This window comes from Triticum aestivum, chromosome 2B, assembly GCF_018294505.1.
Source record: "Triticum aestivum cultivar Chinese Spring chromosome 2B, IWGSC CS RefSeq v2.1, whole genome shotgun sequence".
NCBI classification, from domain to species: Eukaryota; Viridiplantae; Streptophyta; class Magnoliopsida; order Poales; family Poaceae; genus Triticum; species Triticum aestivum.
The window spans coordinates 699,608,705-699,622,793 of record NC_057798.1 but is presented as its reverse complement, the minus strand read 5'-3'; the positions used below and the strand labels follow the sequence as shown (position 1 = coordinate 699,622,793).

At 49.5% G+C, this 14,089-nt stretch overlaps 1 pseudogene; it reads right to left on the bottom strand.

Annotated features, from left to right (window-relative positions):
• Positions 1-1,373: 1,373 nt before the first annotated feature.
• Positions 1,374-2,471, bottom strand: LOC123039420 (BTB/POZ and MATH domain-containing protein 2-like; annotated as a pseudogene).
• Between the last annotated feature and the right edge of the window lie 11,618 nt (positions 2,472-14,089).

Here is a 14,089-nt window from a genome sequence, read left to right as displayed (position 1 = left end):
AACAATACCAACCATCATTCTATCCAACATAAAAAAACGAAGCTAAACATTAGTCATCGCTGGCGCAAATCACTTGGGAAACATCATGTCCGATGTCTGAAAAGTAAAGGATTTGTACACGAACTTCTATGACCTCTTTGACGAATTACAAGCTTCCGCGGTGGACGTCGCAACAAGCTAGTCATTGAGATTACTCCCTTGCGGCATCCTTCTGATGCTATCTATAAATTGTGTATATTTTGTAGTTGTGGAAGCCGCTTAGCCATGGCCCCGAGCACAGCGCCATTAATGCTCCCACTTCATGATTCAGGCCAGGGCCTTGGCTCTCCGCTTGGTGCCGCCCCTCCCCCCACCACCGCCGGAGCCTGACTAGCTTCGTGGCTCCTTCCTTAGCCTTGCTTTCTGCCCTCTTTGTTACGACCGGATTGTGTACTCTGTTATTGTGTGTGTGTGTGTGTGCTGGCACCTTGTTGGAGCTTGGTTGTGCTTGCGGTCATTTATTTTATATATAGAGTGGGGCGTAAAGCTTTCTTTTAATAATATTCTAGTATTATTTTTTTTGTAAAAGCAACTCTAGGCTCATTCTTAATTAATGGATGAGCCAAATCTTTGGCCTTCTGTTTTGAATTTTATTTTATTTTTACCCTTTCTGCAGCTGGCTGTAGATCGAACGCTGGTTGCGCTACAAAAGATGAACATTTGGTGCCCGGTTCGAGTGCCGAGGCCCCCTTCCAGCTCAGTCATACTCATCATACATCGGAGCTGAGCAAGTACAAATTTAGTACAAGATCGTACGAGCGGAGCCCGAGGAGCCAAGCACGGATTGCCTCGGTCCCATCCTTTGTAAAACAGCGGCCGTTGTGCATGTAAAAATAGAGGCCAGCAAAGGGGGTCAGCGCCAGGACGCAGACGGAGGGCAAAACTGCACGGCGAACTCGCGAGGCCCACCGCTTCTTATTGCGTGATCTGGGTGTCCTATCCGGCTGGCTCCGTGCGACCTGATTGCAAACCCAAAGACAGGAAACAAGATACGCAAAGTTGTAACAAACTGTAAAAAGAAGTTGAAAACTGTGTAAAGAACAATAATGTCAGGTTGAGAAAACCATCTAGGCATCTCCTGTGACAATACGCTCTTGGGTACCAGTATCAGCGCATGAAAACAGAGCAGATATATATGCTATGCTAATTCAGCCCAAAGTCCAAAATCCAAACCATGTTGTCCAGATAAAACTAACCCGGCAAACGATGATGGATATGGATGTTTTTAGAATGAGAATTCATAGTGCAAACCATCGTGGGAGAGGCTCAGAAAATAAAAACAGACACCGAATGCGATAATTTTTTGTTATGTTCAACTTAGTTTTGAAAGAAATTTATTCTGAGAAAATTCTAGCATAAATTACGCATACCCCCGGTGAAGACAGCTTCTGTTTTAAGATATCCACCAGGGCCCACGGACAGCTTCTCATGAGGTTCTTGAATCCATCGGTTTCCTTGACGACGTCGAGCACATCCTGCGATGACACAAATGTGATGCAAGCATTTTTCAGTCGCACGTGATCATGCTGCTCTGCTAAAGTTAGGGTGGTCGCGAAAGTTTGCTCGTTTATGTTTTGGCATAGCTTCCCTTCGCAAATCGTCACCAGCTTGTCCAGTCCATATCGATCTCCAACTGCCAACAAACGCCACAATATCCCGGTTTTCTCAAGATCGCTACCATGTGGGAGTGTATCAGTGTACATGAAATGAAGAAGTGCCTCGAAGATGTCGGACGTCATGTCATGAACATTGACGGGTTTTGTAGGGTCCTCCTTTGTCATCGGGTCCAAAAGCTCTACCTTGAAGGCCGGCGACCGTGCCGCCAGAATGTGTCGATGAGCACGGAACAATTTGCACCCACGACGAACGCTACATCCACGCCGTCCTCGTCCTTCAACATCCTTCCAAAATCTTCGTGCAGATTGGATGGTGGGGTTGGGATGGTGAAGGCGCGAACCTCTTCGGTGCGATGCTTCCTCATGAGTCATGACAGTCAAAACACACCTAATCGTCACACAGTCGTTGTTGCGGGATACTAGCCGTTGCAGCTTGGACTTCTTGACGAAGCGCTCATACCCCCAAAAGGTACCTGTGGATTTGAAGATATGCCCAAACACTTGGCCGTTCTTGCCCAATAAACTCAGGGTGTAGCTGGTCTGCAACCCTGGCTCTCCTTTGCACAGACCGACAGACGCAAGAAGGCAGAAGCGTGGGCACCTCCGTCCACCTTCCACCCATCTGGGATTCTGGGTAGAAGGTGATGTCCCAGTCGCAGTCGCCGACTCTGAACGTGCTCGACGAGACCAAGTTGCCGGCGCCCATGCCGTCAAGCAGAGAGAAGCCCGCGACCTGGAAACTGTGCGCCACGGTGTCGCCCTCCGTAGAACTCGTCGACCACGTCTCCGGCACGCAGAGCCGAAGGTGTTTCCCATGGCAAAAGGTGGGAGATCGAGCCAAGGGCAACGGGCTGGCGCTGCAGGTTCGTGACATACGCCTCGCTTATGTATTCAGCAGGAACAGGGTACCTATGCCAAAAGTGTTAAGAGTTCAGTTCGCGTACGCATGGAAGAAGATGGAATATAATCCTTCAAAGATGGTTTCCTGATATATTATCTGGTGCAATTCTGTAAAGACAGAGTTCGCGTAGGGTACCGGAGCGGCTGGGATTGGACCAAAAGTGTTAAGAATTCAGTTCGCGCAGTGCCGTCAGAACCAGGAGCCAACGCCGGCGCCTTGGTCGGATGTGCCGAGAGGGTCGTGCCATGAAAATTCTTGCCACGGACCAGGCCGTCGATTGTGTGTGCTCACTCTCCCTGCATTCCAGATGGGCCAGCAATTTTGTCTCCAAAAGAAAACATGGCCAGAAACTTTCTCTATACAAAAGGGTCGAATTGCTCTTGCCTAATGCATTACCTGGCGTTCTACAAAATTATTACTTTTCTAAGAAAAGAGAACCAAAGCATATTATTAATGTGATAACGACAAAGCTAATTTCCAGTCGGCTGGATTTTTGCAACAGATCCGAACGCTCTGGATGCCGTCCGTTATAGATCGTACGACCATCGCGCACCGAAACATGTAGTTCACTAATATTTACAAGCCTTGCCACCGCCTAGTGAAAAAACTGCTTCGTCCGTCTCTCTTCTTCGAATCCCCACACAGCGTCCTCCCAACCTGGCCGCCGCGGAAGAAGCCGCCGCCGTCCGAGCACTCTTCGAAGGCCTCCTCCAGGAGCACGACCATCCCGTCCGCCTGGCCGGCCCGCTCCCCGTCTCCCCCCACGCTCCCCACCACCGGCGCTGAGACCGAGTCATCCGGCGACGACGAGACCGCATCTGAATCCGGCGACTCCTCCCGCCCCGCGCGCGCCCGCCACGACCTGAGGTGAGTGTGTGAGTGGTTTCCGATGCACTAGTCTCTCTCCATATTTTCTTCGATCCGGTGCTAGCTGATCTGATCCCAATGGTTGTCTCTGTTGTTGTCCGCGAGGGGCCGGGCGAACGGGGTGCGCAGTGGACGGAGTTCGTCTCGTGGGAGCCCAGGGCGTTCGTCTACCACAAGTTCCTGGTAATCACTAATGCTTCCCATCTTGCCCCTCTTCAATATTCAAAATCACTGCTGCTGGCATGGTTTATTCGTTTCTGTACCTGCCCCCGCATGCACATTGTTATGCCTATGTAAAGACTAGATTATTGTAGGCTCCATATCGTATCATCTCAAATTTTGGATGAATTATGTGTGTGTTTTTTGGTGAAATGCGGGCCGGCTTTCTGAATTGCACTTTTGTCTAGAAATGAGACGGCGCTGGACTATCACTTGGTAGAAATGAGTTTGACAGTGATTAATGGAAACATGTTGTTTTTGCTGCACTTCTGTTTTTGTATTTTGGGATCTTGGCTGGACTGCATGCCATTGCCTTCGGGAAAGGAAAGATTGTAGTGATATTTTTACTGGCTTTAGTTCTACATTCACTGAAGCTCATGTATGGTCGGTTATTACCTGATCTATTATGGAAGAATGGGAATGTAGACGGTGCGAACAAGTACTTGTCAAATCTTGGCAGCCAGGTCTTGCTCGACATACTTGTAGCCCACGCCCTTGGCGTCCAGCGCCATGCGCACACGTGCAATGAATGGGCTCAGCCATTGGCCCAACAACTTCACGTCTCCTTCGACACTCGCCATTGTTGTCGTTTGTTTCCTCCCTTCTCTCCTTGTTGATCTCCTGCTCCTGGTCCTCTTTCAGTCGGACTAATAGCTTTGCCTTTCTGCTGGTGGTTAACTACTTTTATATTGCTTCAGTACTATTAACGCGCATCATCTTGTGAGCTGCTCCCTCTGTTCCATAATGTAAGACTTTTTGACTCTAGTGTAGTGTCAAAAAATGTCTTACATTATGAGACAGAGGGAGTAGGTTGCAACTGGTAACTACTCGAAATTTTCTCCATGGAATTTCTTGGACGAGGGTGATTGTTGTTTGACACTTGTCTCCTCCATATGTTTCTGGCACACTCCTGACTTGACTCTCAAATCTGAAGCTTAAACATGTTGCTACTAGTTTCAGACTTTTGTCAAAGCAGGATAATGGACTTGAAGTGATTGCAGATTTCTTAGCAAGATCAGACAGACAAAAAGGAAGATTCAGACAAGATACAACATGGGTGTCAATGTGCGCATAGGTGCATTCACAAACAGAATTCTGAAGCTTCATGGCGTGCCCCACCAGACCACGTTGTCGACGAGTGCGTCCGTCACCACTCCCTCTGCCATCATGGCTCACATTTTTTGTTCTACAACAGTTGATGTAGCGTCTTTCATTGAATCTTCCACTGTTCAGATTACCAACACGACTCTTATGTAATTATTATGGTGCTAATTCTATAGTTATCAGGGTGCTAATGATATATTTATCACACTTGCTTATGGTAAAATTACCATGTTGAATTTTTCAATGGAGACATATATGTTTTTAACAGGTGTATGATGGTCTGTGGTAACTTACACTTGGGAAAAATTATTGAGACATACCTCGATATCTTCTGTGTAAATATCATGGTAACTTACGCACCATAGAAATGATAACTTACATACAATACTGTAGTAAATTTTGACACTGAAAACATCCCTCCCGTAACTTCCAAATAAATAACCTGGCAATACATGCATCATAGAACTTGATCACTCACGCATAAATACCCGTGTAAAAGTACCCCCCCCCCCCCCCCCCCGATCATTTCCTGATAACTTTGAGGGAAGTGGTGTTGATGAAATATCCCCAATTACTCTGATGTGAACAACATGGTAACTCAGACATCAGAGACCCGATAACTTACGCACCCCGGTCCTGGTAACTTTGGCGAGAAGGGGTGCTGAAATATACCCCCAATAATTTACACACCGCAAACATGATAACTTTTCCCTCCGCCGGAGGGAGGGGTTGTGATGAAATATACTCTCGATAACTTCTGTGTAAATATGATGATAGTTTACGCATCACTATCCTGATAACTTTTATGCAAATAACATGATAACTCATACATCGTAGACATGATAAATTATGTACCCAGTCCTGGTAACTTTGACGGTGGGGTAGGGGTGAGGGGAGTCGTTGAAACATACCACGGTAACTTCCATGCAAATAACATGATAAATCACACATCATAGACATGATAAATTATGTACCCAGTTCTGGTAACTTTGTCGGTGGGGGTAGGGGTGGGAGGAGTTGTTGAACCATACCACGATAACTCTTATGCAAATAACATGATAACTCACATTTCGCAGACTTGATAACTTATGTACCCGATCCTGGTAATATGGCGACTGTGGCAGGGGGGGTGATGCCCTGCTAATTTCTGTGTAAATAACATGGTAATAGAAACATACAAAATTGATAACTCCCATACAAACGCCACTGTAACTTTTGACCTGAAACTTTTTTGTTGAAAAACATACACCAGATAATTTCTGTGTAAATAACATGATGATGTATCATCGCAGACTTGATAACTAATATTTTACGTTTAAACACCATGGTGTCTTTCATTCAAGGGAAAAAAGTTTTTGAAACATTTCACAGGTAATTTCTATGTTAAATTACCATACTTTCCCATGTTTTTAACCTTCTCGTACTGTAGTTACCAGCCTTATCATGGTATAGTTATCATGTTACTCAGACCATAGTTATCACGCTGGTCATTGCCAAAGTTACCAAGCCAAACTTTATTTTTCTTTTGATATGGCAGAAATAAGAAAGGTTCAAATAACATTGTCATTCTAAAATAGACAACAACAAAAGGTGGCTTAGTTGGTTATTAGGCTCGATAGGTATCACATAGACTTGGGTTCGAATCCTCTTTCAAGCACTTTTATTTTCTTTTCATATTATGCAGCGAAAAACCAGAAAAAATCACTAGCAATTTACTACGGTTTTTGAGAGAAGGGAAAAAAATCAATAGAAGCGGGAGGAACGACGCAGCGGGACAAACGGAACGATCGATCGAAGGTCGTGCGGATCTGTTGCTAACCATCAGTCGACTGGTGGTTAGCACAGTCCATGTGATAAATATCAAGGAACATGGAGTACGGCGGAGAGAGAAAAGACACAAACAATCAACTAGAAAAACATCAATATATTGCAAAGCATAGGTTGTATAATGTATGCTATGTCAACCAAAATCATGCGAGAGCTAACATTGGCGCAAACTCGGCTCATTTTCAACCTGAGCTACAAAATTGACTCATGCTCTACTAATTTATTTTGGAATCAATCTCCGGTGTAGCTAAAAGACGATTCACTGTGAGAAGGCGCGTACGATGGGGCACGGCACAGGCGGCGCTCTCGGCCGGTGCAACACTTCATTGTTGGCTCCAAAGAGAGGTCACGGCATGAATGCGACGATTGTGATCTCGAGCCCCCCCCCCCCACCCCCGCTTGCTTCAAATTTGCGAGTAAACTGACTTTCAGACTAATCAGCGGACGGATGGGGGACTGTATTGGATGACATAATACGCCTGGACCGTGTGGTTCGAATCGGAGGCGGACGGTTTGACGATCGAGATGCCATAAACTATAGGGATACAAAAGTAGTGATCCGAAGAAACATAGACAGATTGAATGCATAAGATTATCGAAGTTCATAAAGCCATCTCCTACAAGCAAATTCGAAAGCATCTAACTAGACCATCACTCCAATCGACTCGGTCTGCTGCTTGGTACATCATTTATGCAACCCTATTTTTCAGGACGGTCAGATCACACCTGATGGTGAAGCAGTCGTCGTCCTGCAGCATGCACTTCTCAATAGTCAGCGGATCTTCCCAACCACGAAAAGTCCCAGCACCATCCTTGAACAGAATAGCTCGTGTTGCCGCCACAGGCTCCGTGCCTTTGTACGCCTTGCCATCGTTCCCCAGAAAACTAAGCGTGAACTTCACCTTGACGCCCGGTTGCTCCACCCTTTCTTTGAGAGACAGTTGGGCGAACGCGTGGCCAACGTACGTGTCAGGGTAGAAATCGATGCACCAGTTATAGCCACCGACACTGAACGTCTTCGAGCTTACATGGTTGAGGGCGCCTGTGCCGTTGTGCTACGAGTAGTTTGTCACCTTGAAATTGTGTGCACCGGTGGCGGCCTCCGTCAGGCACATCGACCACCCCTCTCCCCAGAAAGAGATGATGTTTCCCATGGCAAAGTCGGCGGACGACAAGGAAAAGGGGTGAGCGGCAGCCACGGGGCGGTTCGACGAACGGGATGGAAGGGAGCGCTGACAGTGCAGGGGAGGGAGTGGCCCTGGCACGGCCATCACGGTCGGCAAGCGTGGCATGTGCCAAGCAGAGCGGGGACGGGGGCCAGCGGAGGGAAAGGTCCCGGGGCGGCACGGCCGTCGCAGTCGGCGATGGCGGCCCGCGCCCGATGGAGCGAGGACGGAGGGTCAGGGGAGGAGCGCCCCCCAGAGCACCGCGGTCAGAGAGGGCGGGCTGCGCCCGGCGGTGTGAGGGACAAGTCGAGGGTGACGATGAGACGAGGTCAGATGGGGACGGGGATGGGTGGCAGCGGAGGTGGTCGACACGGACGGTGATGCATTGCAGACGTCGAGGAGAGTGATGGCCGGCGTCCAAAGTGCGTGGCGACAACGTCGTTCCTGTGCGCGGGAGCCGACGGCAAACGACGACGAAAGTTTCAAATAAGAGGGAACGAAACTTTATCCGATAACCTGAATGGAATCAGAACATCGAGGTGCATATTTTTCGTGTACAGCTTATGGCGAATCGAAGCACGGTTGTGTAGATTGGATGAACGAGATTAAAGAGATGCTTAGAAGAAAAATATGTGATAGCCATGAAGTGCATCGAGCGGGCCTGCCTCGCTGGAAACGACCGATTTGCTTAGAAGAAAAAATGCGCTTTGTTATAATATGCAAGAATAAACATATAATAGTGAAATTTTTCGCAAAAAAAAATTATATAAAGAAAGAATGAATTAGTGGCATTGGTATTTGATCCATGATATCTCTACTTCTCCGGATCAAAATAATGAATTAGTGGTATTGGTATTAACACTAGTGCAGAACCGGGCTTTAGCACCGGTTCGTAAAGGTCTTTAGTGCCGGTTCTACAACCGGCACTAAAGAGTGGAGACTAAAGCCCCCCCCCCTTACTACCGGTTCGGCACAAACCGGCGCTAAAGTGTCACCATGTGGCACGAGTCAGGCCTGGGTGCTGGTAGACCATTAGTACCGGTTGTACACCAACCGGTACTAAATGTTTGGGGGGGTTTGATTTTATTTTTTATTTTTCATTAATTTTGTATTTTCCATTTAATTCTTTTTTGTTTGGTGGTATTTTACCGATACTACATATTATACACGTTATGCATATATATAAATAGGTTTTCACATAGAACCGCATATATATAAATATATATCATCAAATGTGTCGGTGTCAAAACCGGCGGATCTCGTGTAGGGCGCCCGAACTGTGCGTCTAGGCGGATGGTAACAGGAGACAAGGGACACGATGTTTTTACCCAGGTTCGGGCCCCTTTTGGTGGAGGTAAAACCCTACTCCTGCTTGATTATTATTGATGGTATGGGTAGTACAAGAGTTGATCTACCACGAGATTAGAGAGGCTAAACCTTATAAGGTAGCCTATGGTATGATTGTTGTTCGTCCTATGGACTAAAACTCTCCGGTTTATATAGACCCAGAGAGGGCTAGGATTACACAGAGTCGGTTTACAATGGGAGGAGATCTTCATATCGTATCGCCAAGCTTGCCTTCCACGCCAAAGAAAGTCCCATCCGACACGGGACAAGTCTTCAATCTTGTATCTTCATAGTCCGGGAGTCCGGCCAAAGGTCATAGTCCGGCCATCCAGACACCCCTAATCCAGGACTCCCTCAGTAGCCCTGAACCAGGCTTCAATGACGACGAGTCCAGCACGCAAATTGTCTTGGGCATTGCAAGGCGGTTTCTCCTCCGAATACTTCATAGAAGATGTTGAACACAAGGATAGTGTCCGGCTCTGCAAAATAAGTTCCACATACCACCGTAGAGAGAATAATATTTGCACAAATCCAATCTGCTGACGTATTCCACAGCGTGACATCACACCGCGGCCAGGCCTTTATTCGAATCATTTTACTGTTCCACCTCAGCGCGTTTAGCGAGGCGGTTTCCTTGGCACGTCTTGTCAAAGCAGAAATCGTGTCCCCTTATTCCGGGATTCTCATCAATACGGGCGTGGGTAACCCAAACCGCGCCATTAACCGCAGTGCTTGGGAGATAAGCAAATTTTATTAGCCGGTGGGGGCTCGTAGTTTCGGCCGCCCATATAAGGGGATAAGGATCTACCCTTTCCATTTACGCCTTCTTCCTCCTTGCTTATCCGTCCCTGCGCACTCGAGCTCCAATGCCCAAGTCCGCACTTCCCACCTCGACCTTATCCAATCATGTCCGAAGCGGGAGGTAGATGGATGGTCTCCTCCGTCATGGAGGGCCAAATCAAAAAAGTTGAGGGAAGGCGGGATACTTGTCTGACGACATCGCGCACCGGCTTCCAGATGAGGGTCATCTCATCCCCACCCAAGGCCCCATGAGAGGGTTGTATGCCACAACACCATCCCGCATGTATGAGGGCCCGGTACGACGCTCCGATGGCATTGCTACCCCCCAGGGCCCCGTCCCGCCTAACCCTGGAGCGGTTGACCACGAGATCTAGCCCTTTGACTTCCCATGGACGGGCTTTGACCAGTGGACCTCTCCAGCTGGTTGTGTTAGTTCGGCCCATAGGACACCCGGGAGCAACATCCGGGCCAAACCCACACGCTACATCCACTCCGTGTAGACCCGACGCGTCTGTTTCCCCCCTCCCGGTGCCGGCCGCGGCCCCGTCCGTGAGGGGGGCCACGTCCCGGAGACGCGTGTCGCCTCTTCGGACATGCCACACCACCACCTCGCATGTATGAAGGCACCGGTACGACGCTCCGGTGCCATTGCTACCCCCCAGGGCCCCCGTCCCGCCTAACCCTGTAGCGTTTGACCACGGGATCTAGCCCTTTGACTTTGCACGGACGGGCTTTGCCAGTGGACCTTTCCACCCGGTTGTGTCGGGTCGGCCCAGAGGGACACTGCGGAAGCAACATCCGAGCCAAACCCATAGCTAAATCCACTCCGTGTAGACCCGACGCGGCAGTTTCCCCCCTCCAGGTGCCGGCGGCGGCGCCGTCCGTGACGGGGTGCACACCCCGGAGATGCGTGTCGCCTCTTCGGACATGCCACAACACCATCCCGCATGTATGAGGGCCCGGTATGATGCTCCGGTGGCATTGCTACCCCCCAGGGCCCCCGTCCCGCCTAACCCTGGAGCGGTTGACCACGAGATCTAGCCCTTTGACTTCCCACGGACGGGCTTTGACCAGTGGACCTCTCCAGCTGGTTGTGTTAGTTCGGCCAAGAGGGACACCCGGAAGCAACATCCGGGCCAAACCCACAGCTACATCCACTCCGTGTAGACCCGACGCGTCCGTTTCCCCCCTCCCGGTGCCGGCCGCGGCGCCGTCCGTGAGGGGGGCCACGCCCGGGAGATGCGTGTCGCCTCTTCGGACATGCCACAATACAATCCCGCATGTATGAGGGCCCGGTACGACGCTCCGGTGGCATTGCTACCCCCCCCCCCCAGGGCCCCCGTCCCGCCTAACCCCTGAGCGGTTGACCACGAGATATAGCCCTTTGACTTCCCACGGACGGGCTTTGAGCAGTGGACCTCTCCACCCGGTTGTGTCGGGTCGGCCCAGAGGGACACCGGGGAGCAACATCCGGGCCAAACCCACGGCTAAATCCACTCCGTGTAGACCCGACGCGGCAGTTTCCCCCCTCCAGGTGCCGGCGGCGGCGCCGTCCGTGACGGGGGGCACACCCCGGAGATGCGTGTCGCCTCTTCGGACATGGCACAACACCATCCCGCATGTATGAGGGCCCGGTACGACACTCCAGTGGCATTGCTACCCCCCAGGGCCCCCATCCCGCCTAACCCTGGAGCGGTTGACCACGAGATCTAGCCCTTTGACTTCCCACAGACGGGCTTTGACCAGTGGACCTCTCCTGCCGGTTGTGTTAGTTCGGCCCATAGGGACACCCGGGAGCAACATCCGGGCCAAACCCACAGCTACATCCACTCTGTGTAGACCCGATGCGTCCATTTCCTCCTCCCGGTGCCGGCCGCGGCACCGTCCGTGAGGGGGGCCACGCCCCAGAGACGCGTGTCGCCTCTTCGGACATGCCACACCACCACCTCGCATGTATGAGGGCCCGGTACGATGCTCCGGTAGCATTGCTACCCCCCAGGGCCCCGTCCCGCCTAACCCTGTAGCGTTTGACGTCGAGATCTAGCCCTTTGACTTTGCACGGACGGGCTTTGACCAGTGGACCTCTCCACCCGGTTGTGTCGGGTCGGCCCAGAGGGACACCGGGGAGCAACATCCGGGCCAAACCCACAGCTAAATCCACTCCGTGTAGACCCGACGCGGCAGTTTCCCCCCTCCAGGTGCCGGCGGCGGCGCCGTCCGTGACGGGGGGCACACCCCGGAGATGCGTGTCGCCTCTTTGGACATGCCACAACACCATCCCGCATATATGAGGGCCCAATACGACGCTCCGGTGGCATTGCTACCCCCCCCCAGGGCCCCCATCCCGCCTAACCCTGGAGCGGTTGAACACTGTATGTAAGTTAGTTAAATAAAAATAATAAAGAAAACAGTGAAGAAAAAGAAAAAAATTATATGTATGCTTATTAACATATACTATATGCTTATTAACACAATCTATAGGTATGCTTATTAACACACACTCTATGCTTAATAATAATAATAATACTATATGGGAAAAAAGAAAAAAGAAAAAAACTATGCCGACGGCAAAGCCGTCGGCATAGGTGCGGCGAGGGCAGATGGACAGCGGCGCGGATCGATGACGTGTCGGCTATGACGACAGCTGCCGTCAGCATAGCTCCTGGTCGGTGCGCTCTGGATCGGTGACGTGTTACCCGTATCTATGCCGATGACCACCGTCACGGCCGTCGGCATAGATTTGACGTTGTTAGCCGGCCGTGTCAGCGGGCCCGCATCTATGCCGACGGCTTATATATGCCGACGGCAGCTGTAGGCGTAGTCTGGGATAAGCCGACAGCCTATATATGCTGACGGCTGTTGTCGGCGTAGACACAGATAGCCCGACGGCCGTTGTACGCCGACGGCCAGGAGCTAGCTGTCGGCATAGCTCGGACTAGGCCGATGGCAGCCGTCGGCATATATTTGGCTGTCGGCGTAGAGCCCTGTTCCGGTAGTGGTAGTGAAATACATCCATAGGCTCGTCAGCACGTACGTCCGGTCGTCCCATTGAACTATCCTATTGTCTATCTTAAAATTGTTGGCTAACCTCAGAAGACATTTTGACATACTCGGGTGGAAACTACGATCGAAAGGATAATGAGTATAATGGAACATCTTGACGAGACTACAATGCACTGCTTACCAACCTTTCTGTATGGGAGGGGGGGTTTTATAAGTCAAGAAGAGAAATATGGCTGGAAAGAAGATGGCAGGAACATGCGGGGTAGCGGGAAATAAGATGGCGGGAACAGAAGGGTGGCAGGAAAGAAGTTGGCGGGAACATAAGGGTTGGCGGGAAAGACGATGGCAGGAAAGAAGATGACGGGAAAGGCAGGTTTGGCGGGAAAGGGTTCCCCGGAACACGGTTATGTTCCAATCATTTTCAGAGAGGATGACTGGAGCTAATCTTCTTCTTGGAGGGCGACTGGAAGCCCTTGTTCATCCGACAGTCCTGTCCCTTGTTCAGCCGACAGTCCTGTCATCTTCTGGGAGGACGACTCGACACTAATCATCTACCAGTAAGCGATTAGTTCCAGTTGTCTTGCCCAAGATGACGCTGTATTATTTGTGGAATATATCTAAACCGTGTATTATTTTTGTAAATTAATAGAAAATTTGTTGTTTTAGAAAAATTAGCTAATTTGTTATGCTCCCTAATTTTGGACCTCTCCCATTCAAATGGGGTATTCAATTTGGAATTTGTTTCACCATTTTGACAGGGTCAATGAATTATTAAATCAATCGACAACAACCAGCCTATAATAACATCAATATGCGATACTGTAACACCAATATAATACATGCAACCACCAACCTAAAAATGTCCCCAGATAAATATGGATTGATTAGCACATAACACTGAATCACCTGGCAAAAGGGAAAGAAATACAACACTATAAATAAAAAGAAAACACACTTCATCATATCCCCCACTCACCAAACCAAATACTCCTCAGTTTCAAGATATAAGGCATGTTAGTTTCTTAAAATAGTCAAATTTATTTAACACTAACCAAGTTCAGAGCTGAAAACATCAACATCCGCAATATTAAATAAATAACATACGTAAAATCATTTCGCGACAAATCTAACAATACCGATTGGTATTATGAATATTGATACATTTATCTATAAAATTGGTCAAACTAAAACAGGTTTGA